This window comes from Canis lupus, chromosome 1 (genome assembly GCF_048164855.1).
Source record: "Canis lupus baileyi chromosome 1, mCanLup2.hap1, whole genome shotgun sequence".
Taxonomy (NCBI): domain Eukaryota; kingdom Metazoa; phylum Chordata; class Mammalia; order Carnivora; family Canidae; genus Canis; species Canis lupus.
The window spans coordinates 55,257,767-55,270,656 of NC_132838.1; positions in this window are offsets into that span (position 1 = coordinate 55,257,767).

A 12,890-nucleotide genomic window follows, 5' to 3' on the forward strand; every position below is an offset into this window, starting at 1 on the left:
GGTTATGATCTCAGGGTCCTAGGATCGAGCCCCAAGTGGGGCTCCCTGCTTAGCAGGGAGTCTGCTTCTCCCTCTCCCTCTGCCTGCCGCTCTGCCTACTTGTGTTCTCTGTCAAATAAATGAATAAAATCTTTATAAAAAAAAAAAAGGATGCATGGACTGGGGTCTTACTTTGCATGCAGTGCTCTGTTACATTTGCTGCCATGTTGCAATGCCGTTTTCACTCCAGAACAATTCATATTTGAATGTCAGAAGATATATTGAAATCTATCACAGTTCTCAAGTCTGCTTTGTTTTGTGAGTGTATTTTACACAATTTCTGACAGGGACTTTCCATTTGCTGGATACAAATCCTGGTCAAGTGCAATCAATATAATTGATGCTGAAAAAATTTCCTGAAAAGCTTAGTGGAAAACTGTTTGTCCTGGGTGCTGATGTGAGTTTCATATTTCTGCTAATATTGATGACATGATTTGTGACAATTATTGCAAAAGCCAGAGTAATCTGAGAATTGTGCACACCAGTTTTCCAACCAGCTCATCAATGATCCCTCTTGAAGCTTTGTAATTGGAGCACAGGTGATGAGTTTACCTGATTCAGTAAGCTCTCCAGCTTCACCTGAGGCTGGTGCATAGCAGTACATAGGGCTCGCTTTTCCAAATGCCATATGCTAGTTTGACTGGGTTCAAGGTCTTTCAGCCCTTTACAGGGTTTTCCTAGGATCAGAGTCTGGACTTTTCCCTTGGTAATAAGTTATGTTGTGTTATCCCTGCCCTTGTCACAGTCCGTTTTCGGGGTGAGAAGGATGAGTATCTCCCTGCAGTATAAGCTTCTCAAATTCAGGTAACAGATCTTTGTTACTCTGGTTTTTTTTTTTCTCTCTCTCTCTTCATGTATTCTCAGAGTGCAACAGAGTCACGTAACAAAGTAGATTCTCCGCTAATATTTTTTTACACGAACGAATGAGCAAAAGTTATAACTCTAAAAGTTCACTTAGTCCGTTAAGCATCTGACTCTTGATTTCAGGTCATGCATGATCCCAGGGTCGCAGATTGAGCCCCACATCAGGCTCTGAATTTTGCTTGGAGCCCGTTTAAGATTCTATCTCTGCCCCTTCTCTCTCTTTGTCTCTCTCTAACACAAAACAAATCCCCCACATATTTAAAAGTTCACTTAGAATTTATGCTGTTTTGTTTTCTTCTTTTTGTGGGTTTTTTTTTTTTGGTCTTTTAACTGGTTAGGAGGGCAGCAAATGGCACCCAAATTCACAAACTCTTGGGGTCCAGAGCTCATCTTGTGGGCAGGGTGGGAGATGGTGAGGATGAGCTCTTAGGCATCCTCCCCGATGGGGAAAGCCTCCTATGCTCACCAGCCGTCTTTCCCATTCAGACATGTTTATGGAGGCAAAAGTCAGTTAAGGGGTAGACTTTTGTTTTTGCATCAGGGTCACTTGCTAACCAGTCTTGCAGAAGGGCTGGCTACAAACAAAATGTGCAGGTTGTACAATCCAAGCACTTGTGTCAATCTTCACCCCTGCCTCCCTTGGCCCAGATGCCACACCTGATGCGTCTGCAAGCACTTTGTCCTAGGTCTGCATGTACGTGTTAGCAGGTAGATGGGATATTCCAATAAGGTGGATGTTTGCATTTGGAGAAGTGTTTTTATATTTCTTACAACAAATATGAGCTGAACAGAATAATCCTAGTGTATCACCCATGACCTCAGCTTTTGAGTCTTGTGAGGCCACAAGGTGGCGGAATTTTGCCACAAAATAGTCTCGGACCTTGTAGAAAGGGTAAATCTACCCTTTGGAGCGCTGTGGCATTCTGGAGGCAAGTGTTTACCTGATTCTGGGTTCCCATCCAAGTGCTGCCTGCTGCTCCGAAGGCCACGGAAGTCCCCTTCTGTTTGGCCCAGCGACCGTATCCCTAAGAGACCTCAGCTGACAGAGGGGGGAGTAGTCACCCTTGCACACAGGTGGAGGTGAATGGCATAGATTTTATTTCTCCCTCCCTCCCTCCCTCCCTCCCTCCCTTCTTCTGCTGCAAGGTCGTGCAGCATGAAGGGCAGGAAAGAATTCCTGAGATGTTTTACGGTGCAACTGAGTAAATTTATTTAAGTAGCACGAGGACAGGCCCCGAGGGCAGATGGAGCTGCACTTGCGCTGTATGGAGCTTGTGGTTCTCAGTGTCGTGCTCCAGCAGGAGGGCATGTGCAGGGAGCATTAGATCACGGATGTCTTCCAGTTTCTACTCGTAGGACTCCTTTCAGGAGATTTTTCTGGTGCTTCTCATTCATTTCAGTATCAGCTGTTGGTGAGATTTACAGGCAGTCACGGGAGGGACCCAGTAAGGATGTAGCAACCTCTCCCTCCTGCTCTTCTCCTCCTCCCTCTCCACTACCCCTCTCTCCTTCTCCACGCCCCCCTCACATTCAGGAGCCCCCCATCTCCCTCCTCACTCCTGGCCTTGACCTTGCAGCTCTGCCTGTGAAGCAGGAGACAGAGCAGAGAGGGTCCAGAGCCACCCCTGGGAAACAAGTTCTGGGTCTAGGACTTTCTGGAAGGACTCCTCAGTCCTGGCTGTGCTGCTTCCACAGGATGACAACTGTGTGCCCTGACTGGTCATGTGTCCTCTGAGTTCTGGTTGGGGACACCAGCTGGACGGCCGAGTTCACACTATTCTCACGAAACTTGAGCTGAGAGCAGGTGAATGAGACAAGCATCGCAGCGAGCATGGCCGTGGCCAGGACCACATCCCAGATCGTCCTTTTAGGTGAATGGTCCACCATGAACGGGCACTGCTTAGAGGTCAGTGGTGGGTTCTGGTCCTAAAGAGCCGATCCAGACTCTGACCCCTGCTGTGTGATTGATCTGACCTAGTTCACCTCTGTGCATCCAGGCTCTTTATGTGGAAGGGAGATACAGGGCATGGGAAGTGCTTGGAGCATCTGAAAGCGCTTCACACACGCTAGTCAGGATAGTGTCATAATGTTCGCCGTAGCTCACCTTTGTCCTGCAAGATGTCTCCTTTCAAAATAATTTTAGACTCGCAAAAATGTTGCAAACATAAGTAGAGTTTGCTTCTACCCTTCCCCTAATTTCCCAACGTTAACATCTTGCATAACCAGACCACAGGGTCGGAAACCCGGGAGTCAGCCCTGGTGCAATACTGTTCTCTAACCTGCAGACCTCATTCTGTCTCTCCAGCAGCCCCGCCAACGCGCTGCTCCCGGCGCAGGATCTGATTCCACCTTGGGTTTGGCTGCTGCGTCTCCAGCCTGCGGCAGCTCTACACTCTTTGTTTTTCATGACCTTAACATTTTTGAAGATTAGTAGCCAGTTATTTCATAAATGTCCCTTGCTTTGGGGCTAATCTGGTATTTCCTCATGATTAGATGCTGGTTGGGAGAATTTCTTTTTTAAGGTTTTAAGGTTTTTATTTCTTGGGGCCACCTGCATGGCTCAGTGGTTTGAGCGTCTGCCTTTGGCTCAGGGTGTGGTCCCGGGGTCCTGGGATGGAGTCCTACATCCAGCTCCCCACAGGGAGCCTGCTTCTCCCTCTGCCTGTATGTCTGCCTCTCTCTGTGTGTCTCTCATGAATAAACAAAATCTTAAAAAAAGATTTGTATTTTTTTATCAGAGAGAGAGAAAGCACAAGCTGGGGGGGAGGGGCAGAGGGGGAGGGAGAAGCAGACTCCCCACTAAGCAGGAGCCCCACGCAGGTCTTGATCCCAGGATGCTGGGATCATGACCTGGGCCAAAGGCAGATGCTTCACTGACTGAACCGCCCAGGTGCCCCAAGGTTATGAGAATCCTTACTGCCTCCTCACAGGAAGGGCACGTGTATGTGTATCTTCTTACAAACACTGCTAACATCGAGGCCTTGGGCAGGATGCCACCCGCCAGATGCCTTCACTGTAGAATTGCTGTTTTCCCCTGTGTGATCAGTGTGTACCTGGGAGGAGGTATGTTGACCGTGCAACTATCATTTCTCCTTATACTTCCACCCACTGAGTTTAGCATCACTGACATTCTGGCCCGCACCCACTATTCCCGTGGTGTTGGCCCAAGTGGAACATTCATCACCCATTAGATATTTAGCGAATTCTATCATAAGGCAGAGCTGCCCCTCCTTCCCCGTGAACGCATGTATGTCTGCATGTGTGTATGCACGTGTGCGTGTGTGTATTCATTTATTCCTTCATTCATTTAATTATCCAATTGAATGACTGTGGACTTCTGGGTACTTATTTTACCCTTGCTATCATTGTTTCTTTTCTTTTTTTTTTTTTTCAAGATTTTATTTATTTATTCATGAGAGACACAGAGAGAGAGGAAGGGACACAGGCAGAGGGAGAAGCAGGCTCCATGGAGGGAGCCCGACGTGGGACTCGATCCCTGGTCTCCAGGATCACATCCCAGGCTGAAGGCAGCGCTAACCTGCTGGGCCCCCCCTGGGCTGCCCCCATTGTTTATTTTGTTGCTTACATTTATCTCTGATCAGAGCTCTGCAAGCTGGCTCTTGTGTCCTTTCGATACACCCTCCTCATTTCTTGAGCGCTTAATTGCTGGCACCGTACAGTGTGCTGGACTATTGATGTGTTTCCGCATCCCACCCTGGTGCCCACCATTTCCCAGGGAGCCTCAGTTCCCAGGATCAGAAATCCATATTTATAAACGGGTATCTGGCCTAGCTCTAGGTGTGCGTGTGGCTCCTGGGAGGTCATCAGCCCTCGGCTGCCCAAGCAGACAGTGCTGGGGAATCACTTACACGCACGAGTTCAGTCTTTGGACGCCTGGGAGGCTCAGCGGTTGAGCATCTGCCTTCGGCTCAGGGCGTGATCCTGGGGTCCTGGGATCAAGTCCCGCGTCGGGCTCCCTGCATGGAGCCTGCCTCTCTCTCTGCCTGTGTCTCTGCCTCTCTCTCTGTGTGTGTCTCTCATGAATAAATAAATAAAATCTTTTTTAAAAAATGAGTTCACTCTCATACTGCCTGCTTTGCCTTACTTGTATCATCTGTTTCTGACAGTGAGCAGTCAGGCTGTGGTCACCCATAGTGTATTTCTGTATACGCTCCGTCCTAGACAGAACTAACATTTCAGAGCTTCTTGCCCACACTGTTGTGGAAAACTCATTTCCTAATAAGAGTATAACCTTTGTGTGTCTCCAGCTTCACAATGTGCAGTCGATACACTGTTTTCCAAACCGATACAGATTATTTTCTTCTCCACCCTTCATGTGGTTATGTGTTCATTCAGAGTACCTGTAGGGCCATTGCCTGCTGCTGCATTCCATTTGGGCTCCCCCACAGTCCGGCTGGTCTTAAGAACTTATTTTTGGCAGAATTGTCCTAAGAGAACTATGCCCAAACACACTCAGCCTCTTTTCCTCCTTCCCTTCTCGTCCTCCTGTCCATCCCCCATCCCCACCCACCCTGTGTTGGCAGGTAACTCATTAATTCCTGGTTTATGCTTCCGATGCTTTTTTTTTTTTTTTTAAGATTTCATTTATTTATTCATGAGAGACACAGAGAGAGGAAGAGACACAGGCAGAGGGAGAAGCAGGCTCCATGCAGGGAGCCCGATGTGGGACTCGATCCTGACCCCGGGATCAAAGGCAGACGCTCAACCGCTGAGCCACCCAGGTATCCTTTATTTTGTTTTTAATTTTATTTATTTATTTGGGAGAGAGAGCATGAGCAGGGGTGGAGGGACAGAGGAAGAAGGAGAAATAGGCTCCCCACTAAGCAGGGACTCCAACATATGACTACGATCCCAGGACCTTGGGATCATGACCTGAGCTGAAGGCAAATGCTTCACTGACTGAGCCCCCCAGGTGCACCCCTATGCTTCTTTTGCACAAAAGATCAGATACGTGTGTACTTGCCTCCACCCTTTCTTTCTTACATGAAATGGTACGCATGAAAAAACAAGAAATGGTACGTATGCTTTTTTCACTTTATTCTGAAATCAGTTCGTATCGGTTCTTAGCGCGCTCACGCTCTCTCTGTCTGTTCCAACAGCGTACTACTACATTGTGTTCCATAGTTTTCTCAAGGACTACTTAGGTTCTTTCTATAATTTTCCAGTAGAACACAATGCTGCAATAAGTAACCTAAGGCAGGGCGCCTGGGTGGCTCAGTGGGTGAAGTGTCTGCCTTCAGCTCAGGTCATGATCCCAAGGTCCCGGGATTGAGCCCCACATCGGGCTCCCTGCTCAGCGGTGAGTCTGCTTCTCCCTCTCCCGCTGCCCCCTCCACATCCCCAGCTCATGCTCTCTTTCTCTCTCAAATAAATAAATCTTAAAAAAAGTAACCTAATGCATATACAAACATATTTTTTAAATTGTTGAATTATAAGTTGTGTACTGCTGTATAACAAACTGCTTCTGAGTGTAATAGCTTCAAACAGCAAACATTTATCCCCCCACAGCATCTGTGGGATGGGAATCTGTGAGTGGCTTGGCTGGGTCTTGGGCTCAGGGGCTCCCCTGCAAGGATGTGATCAGGCTGCAGTCAGGCCAGAGGGCAGGGCTGCGGTCTCACCCGATGGCTTGAATGATGGAGGACCACTCGCAGGCTCATACGTGGTACTGCCGGCAGGAGGTGATCCCTCCAGGTGGTTGGGCTACAAGCCGCAGGCCCTTGCCGGCTGGAGGCCAAGGTTCTCTCCTTCCGCTCCTAGGTTGTCTGTCCACAGAGCCACTGCTGTGTGTACAGTCTGTTTCTACGATGGACTCCCCATAGGTATTTGATGTCCCTGAATTCTGTGTCTCTTGTAACAATCCCCAAGATTTGTTTCTCTCCTTATCTGAATTCTTCCTTCAAGAGCATTTCTACTGTGCGGCAAATTTTTGAGGCTTTATATGAGCACAAATATTTATATTACATTCTCACATCCAAATGGCAATTTGAATAAAATTTTAACATTCAGGGGCACCAGGGTGGCTCAGCAATGGAACATCTACCTTTGGCTCAGGTTGTGATCCTGGGTTCTAGGATCAAGTCCTGCATCAGGCTCCCCACAAGGAGCTTGTTTCTCCCTCTATGTCTCTGCCTCTCTCTCTGTATCTCTCATGAATAAATAAATAAATAAATAAATAAATAAATAAATAAATAAATAAAATCTTTAAAAAAATTTTTTTAACAGAGTTCTTCTCTTTTAATATATTAAAAACATTCTACCATTATCCTCCCATACCATTTTGCTTTTGAGAAGTCTTTTATCAATCTGTCTTTTATTCCTTGGTAGGTAGGTGAAGAAATAATTTGTCCTTCAACCAGGACAATTTTGAGAGTGAAAGGGACGCTACTAATAATTAAGCTGGGACAGTAGCTATAAACCAGGAAGGTGGTAGCCAAACAAAGACACATGGTTTATTTATTTATAGGTTGTGTGGTCATCCTATTTATAGGTGATTTATTTTTTTTCTCTGGAATCTTTTAGAATGTTCTTTCTGCATTTGACATTCTTGGGTTTTGCTAGAACACTCCTGCATGTGGTTTTCCGTTGGTTCTGCTTGACCTTCTCTGAATTCTTTGTTTGAACTTCTCTCTGTCCCTCTTCTCTCCTTCCTCTCCTCATCTGTTTCCGCGACTTCCGCTTGAATCTTCCTGAGACTTACTGTCGTCAAATGTAGAGATATACTCATCCTGCCAACAGGAGCTGTGCAATCTGTTTGAGGTTTAGATTTATCGCTACAAATTGTGAGAAGTCATTCTCCATTGTGCCTTATACTTCTGTTTCCAGGGCATTTTAATTTTCAAGGGCCTGCAGGGCCTGGTGACAGTGTCCTGGCCTGATCCTCTGGTCTTCCCTAGGAAGACACTGCATTCTAAAACTTGTAGAAGATATTTCCAGATGCACATGGCCTCTCCCGATTTCTCATCAGGAGCTGTGGACATGAGAACTTAGAAGTCGTGTTCCTGTGTGAGGTCAGTTAGAATCCTTAATTGCCAACAGAATGTACTCTGACCCGTGTAAGCAGAAGAGGCATTTACTACAGGCTGTGAGGTCACTCCCAGGATCCTGCAGGGTGGGAAGAGCTCTGAGCCTGTGCTTCCAGGACCAGCACCCTACCCACGCTGTGGGCCAGGGCAGATGAGCAAGCTGCCACCACTGTGCCATGCCACTGGCTCACTCCTGGCCTCCGCCACCAGAGCCCCTTGGGAGCTCTGGTGCAGGCCAGCAAGGCATCTGTTCTGCACAGGGCCTGCCTCCTGGGATGCCCACCTCCACAGGAAACAGTGGCGTGGGGACGCCTCGCTGGCACCAGGGCAGGTGCTTTGGGAGCCAGAGCTGATAAATAGGGAGTTTGATCCTCCTCAAACCAAGATGACACTATATCTTAACTTGAATTTATTTATTTTAATTTTTTTATTTTATTATTTATTTATTTATTCATCAGACACACACACACACACACACACACACACACACACACACAGAGGTACAGACACAGGCAGAGGGAGAAGCAGGCTCCATGCAGGGAGCCCGACGTGGGACTCGATCCCGGGACTCCAGGATCACACCCCAGGCCGAAGGCAACACTAAACCGCTGAGCCAACTGGGCTGCCCTGTTAACTTGAATTTAAATTAAAAAAGAGGGATCCCTGGGTGGCGCAGCGGTTTGGCGCCTGCCTTTGGCCCAGGGCGCGATCCTGGAGACCCGGGATCGAATCCCATGTCGGGCTCCCGGTGCATGGAGCCTGCTTCTCCCTCTGCCTGTGTCTCTGCCCTTCTCTCTCTCTCTCTCTGTGACTATCATAAATAAATAAAAATTAAAAAAAAATAAATTAAATAAATTAAAAAAGAAAAATGAAAAAAAAAAAACCCCACAGAGTTTGGGGACTTTCTAAAATCCATAAAGGCTGTTTAAATCATTATGGGCTGGGCTTACGACACGTGTTCATTCACCACGGATGCCCTAGGGAGCTTGCAGTCTACCGCAGTTTCCAGAACTGCCTGCTGGCCAAGTGACCCAGATCTACCCACGATGCCACGTCTACCCCGACACAGCTGATACCAAAACGGAAAACCAGACAATTCCTTTGAGGGCTTGTCTAGGTGTCCTTTCTAGAGGAAAAGGAAGCCTTTTAAGTTTTATTTTTATTTTTTGATTTTTTTTAAACATGGGGCTGTACTACCCCTTTATTTTTATTATTAATTTTTAAAAGATTTTATTTATTCACGAGAGAGGCAGAGAGAGAGGCAGAGACATACAGGCAGAGGGAAAAGTAGGCTCCCCTAGGGGATCGGGACTCGATCCCAGGACACCAGGATCCTGACCTAAGCCAAAGGCAGACCGTCAACCACTGAGCCACCCAGGTGCCCAACTTTTAAGTTTTAAATAAAATGTTCAGAGTCCTCCCTCATGTGTCCAGAATTTTTCAGGCCATTTTTACAAACACCGTAAGCTCGTCGATTCGACTGAGATGTTGCCTCATTGATCTAGAGGGCTCTAGAAGCATCTGTCTAGAAGTGGCGGCTAAGATGCCTCCCAGACCCCTCAGCTGGCTGACCTCTCCCAAGTGCTTTTAAAGACTTTGCTCTGTGCTCTGTGTAGCAACTTCTGAACACTATAACAAAGAAATCATGAAGATGCCATTCTTAATGAGAAAGGCTTTTAGGGGTGCCAGGCTGGCTTAATCGGGGAGCATGTGACTTTTGATCTCGGTGTTGTGAGTTCGAGTTCCATGTCGGGTGTAGACATTACTTAAAAAAAAATAAGATCTTAAAAAAAAAGGCTTTTGGAAAGAAGTGGAGTGGGGTTGGATTTAAATGCAGTAAAACTTGAAGGACTGGATTTGCTGAGCTCTCTCTGCGTGTGAAGTGCTCCCTCTTCTTTGTTACATGCAAAGTGCACTAGCCACGTGGCGAGGAAGGGGCCTGGGCATGCCCTGGGCGTGCTCCCCGAGTCCCTGTGCTCTCATTTCTCTCTCTGGGCCGATATTGCAGATATTGCAGTGAAGCTCGCTGCTGCACACGAGCCTTCCAGCTGCCCTGCGCTGACCCTTGTCCCGACTCATAGCAAAGTCTGGCCATGAGTGGTGTCACTGTGACTGTTTTTACAGTCGGAAAGGGCACAGGACAAAACTTCCACATCAGGACAAGATTAAAAAGTCAATAAAGGGGCGCCTGGGTGGCTCAGTTGGTGTCTGCTTCATTCAGCTCAGGTCATGATTGCAGAGTCCTGGGATCGAGTCCTGCGTGGGGCTCCCTGCTTAGCGGGGAGTCTACTTCTCCCTCTCCCTCTCCAGCTTCCCCTGCTCAGTGCCTCTCTCTCTCTCTCTCTAATCAATAAATAAAATCTAAAAAAAAAAAAAAAAAAAAGGTCAAACTATGTGGGTACATGACACTACTTAGAAATGAAATAGAAAAAGGCAGAATTGGCTAAGGAACTCCTCAGTTCTGAGCTGATGCACTGGCAGAGATGGATTGCTCAGATGAGCCTGTCCCCTGGAGGCACACGGCTCACCGACCCCCAAATTCCTGCACTGAGAAAACTGGCCCAAGGCTGGGTCCTCAGGAAGATCAGCTGCTGGAATGCAAACGTCTTCAGCTCCAAACGTCTTCAGCTCCAAAACAAACAGAAACGATTGTAGTGAACTCTGCACCAAATATGCGCCTACGTAACACACAGTGAGAGATTGTTCTAAGTGGATTTACAACCATTACCTGGCACTTACAGACTGAGGACGTGTGCTCTAAGGACAAACTCTAAGGAAAATTTTGAGCTCCTATATAGTAGTTTCATTGTTTACGGTAATAATGGTGTGACTGTGAGACCATTTTTATCTAGTTGGGTAATGACGTGTCCGAGTTGTTAGAAATAGTCCAAGTTGGGAAGCCTGGGTGGCTCAGTGGTTGAGCGTCTGCCTTAGGCCCAGGGTGTGATCCCGGGGTCCTGGGATCGAGTCCCACATCGGGCTCCCTGCATGGAGCCTGCTTCTCCCTCTGCCTGTGTCTCTGCGCCTTTCTCTCTGTGTGTGTCTCTCATAAATAAATAAAATCTTAAAAAAAAAAAAAAAAGAACCCTGAAGCCATCCCTTCCTTGTACAACCAGGTGGAAGAGGAAAGAACTGGGTAGGTATCCTGCCTTCCTCATGGGGCCGCGTCTGTGCACTATGTGAGCAGCCCTGGTGAGTGGGGGCATCTTCCTCCTCCCAGGGGGCTGGCTGGTCATCGGGGACAGAGATGCCACCGTCCCCACCACTGCTGGTTCCGGCTGGAGGGGCCGATTGGGGCCGCAGTGGGGTCGTGTCTGCTGCAGACAGAGGACCTTCAGGGTTAGGGAAGCAATTAGGGCCGGTTAGTAGGAATATGATGAGTGTTCTGGGCCTGCTGCCTAATGAATGGGACCCAGGCCATGCTCTCGATACTTGCTTCTCCTCTAGACCGACAGAGGTCCTCTATGAGGCCCTGAGGGGACTTCTAAGCAGTGTGATGTCACGTGGAGGTGGGAGGACCCTTAAACCTGCGGAGGGAGGTCCTCTTGAGGCCCTCAGGTGACTTCTAAGCAATGAGGTCACGCGGAGGTGGGGGGACCCTCAGACCTGCGGAGGGAGGTCCTCTGAGGCCCTCAGGTGACTTCTAAGTAGTGTGAGGTCACGTGGAGGTGGGGGGACCCTCATACCTGCAGAGGGAGGTCCTCTGAGGCCCTCAGGTGACTTCTAAGCAGTGTGAGGTCACGTGAGAGGACGGGTAGTGACGGCGTGCAGGCAGCATGTCCCCCTGGCAGGCGCATGGACTCGGGGCCTGTGCAGCCGGAGCCGGGAGCAGGCCCGAGGGGAGGATTAGGAAACAACAGGCCATTGACTCTCTGGCTTCCCCACTCTGGCCCTTGTGCCAAGGCTCCTGCTGTCCACGGCCGACAGTCCCCGCTGAGCAGGAAACACTTGCCGATGGTCCCCTCCGCCCCACGGAGCTGGCAGCAGCAGCGGGGCCCTGTGTGGCTGCTACCGCACGGCGGCGTCCCCACCGTGGAAGCTGGCGTCCTCACCATCTCTCTGTGTCTCGTTATCGGAATCAAGCGCTACTTTGAACCCTGCGTGCTATCTTCAGGGAGGACGTGACAGGCGGGAATGAAACACTTGGAAGAGATCTGCCTGGCTTCTTGGGGTCACCCGGTTTTGCCTCGACCCCATCCTGTGTCTGCAGCTGAGCTGTGGCGCGAGGACTCCGAGGGCCGACCTCGTCCCGGTTCCTGCGTTCGTGTCACCAGCAGGTTGTGAACTGCACACCGCGGTGCCAGGGACGCACCCGCTGAGTGCTGATGAACGGCACTGAGCAAACACCAGCTCGGGTGGCCACACACCGCCAGTGTCCCCAGGGGACCGAGCCGTGCCAGCTCCCAGGACAGCAGCAGTAAGGGCAGGCGGCCCAGGCCCCGGAGTCCGGGGGACCCGCCAGGCTCCCGGTGCAGTGAGGGGCATGCGGCTGACCCCGGCTTCTCTAGACAGGGCTGTCACTTCTGAGCCGAACACCCTGCTGTCAGAAGTGCCCTTTTTGCTAATGAGAAAACTGGCCCAAGGCTCTGTCCTCAGGAAGACCAGCTGAGGGGTCATTTTAAAGCAACGGAGAACCTTTAAAATGAAACCCCACAAAGGAATCCCGCCTTGGAGGGACTGTCCCATGGTGGTGTTGACGCCGGGGGAGATGGGGAACCCAATGCCAGCAGCAGAAGGCTTCACACCTTCTGGGGGCTTGTCTCCCTTTGCAAACCCTTCCCACCTTTCCTTGCTGCTTCTCAGGTCACCCGGACCCTGGCCTGCACCCCTGCAAGCTCTTGGCTCTGTGCGGAGAAGGTGGCCTGTTGGGAACTCTGGGCCCTCGGAGGGATCCAGGAACAAGATCAGAGTCCTGTCTGGGCGCCCCCTCCTTTCCACAGG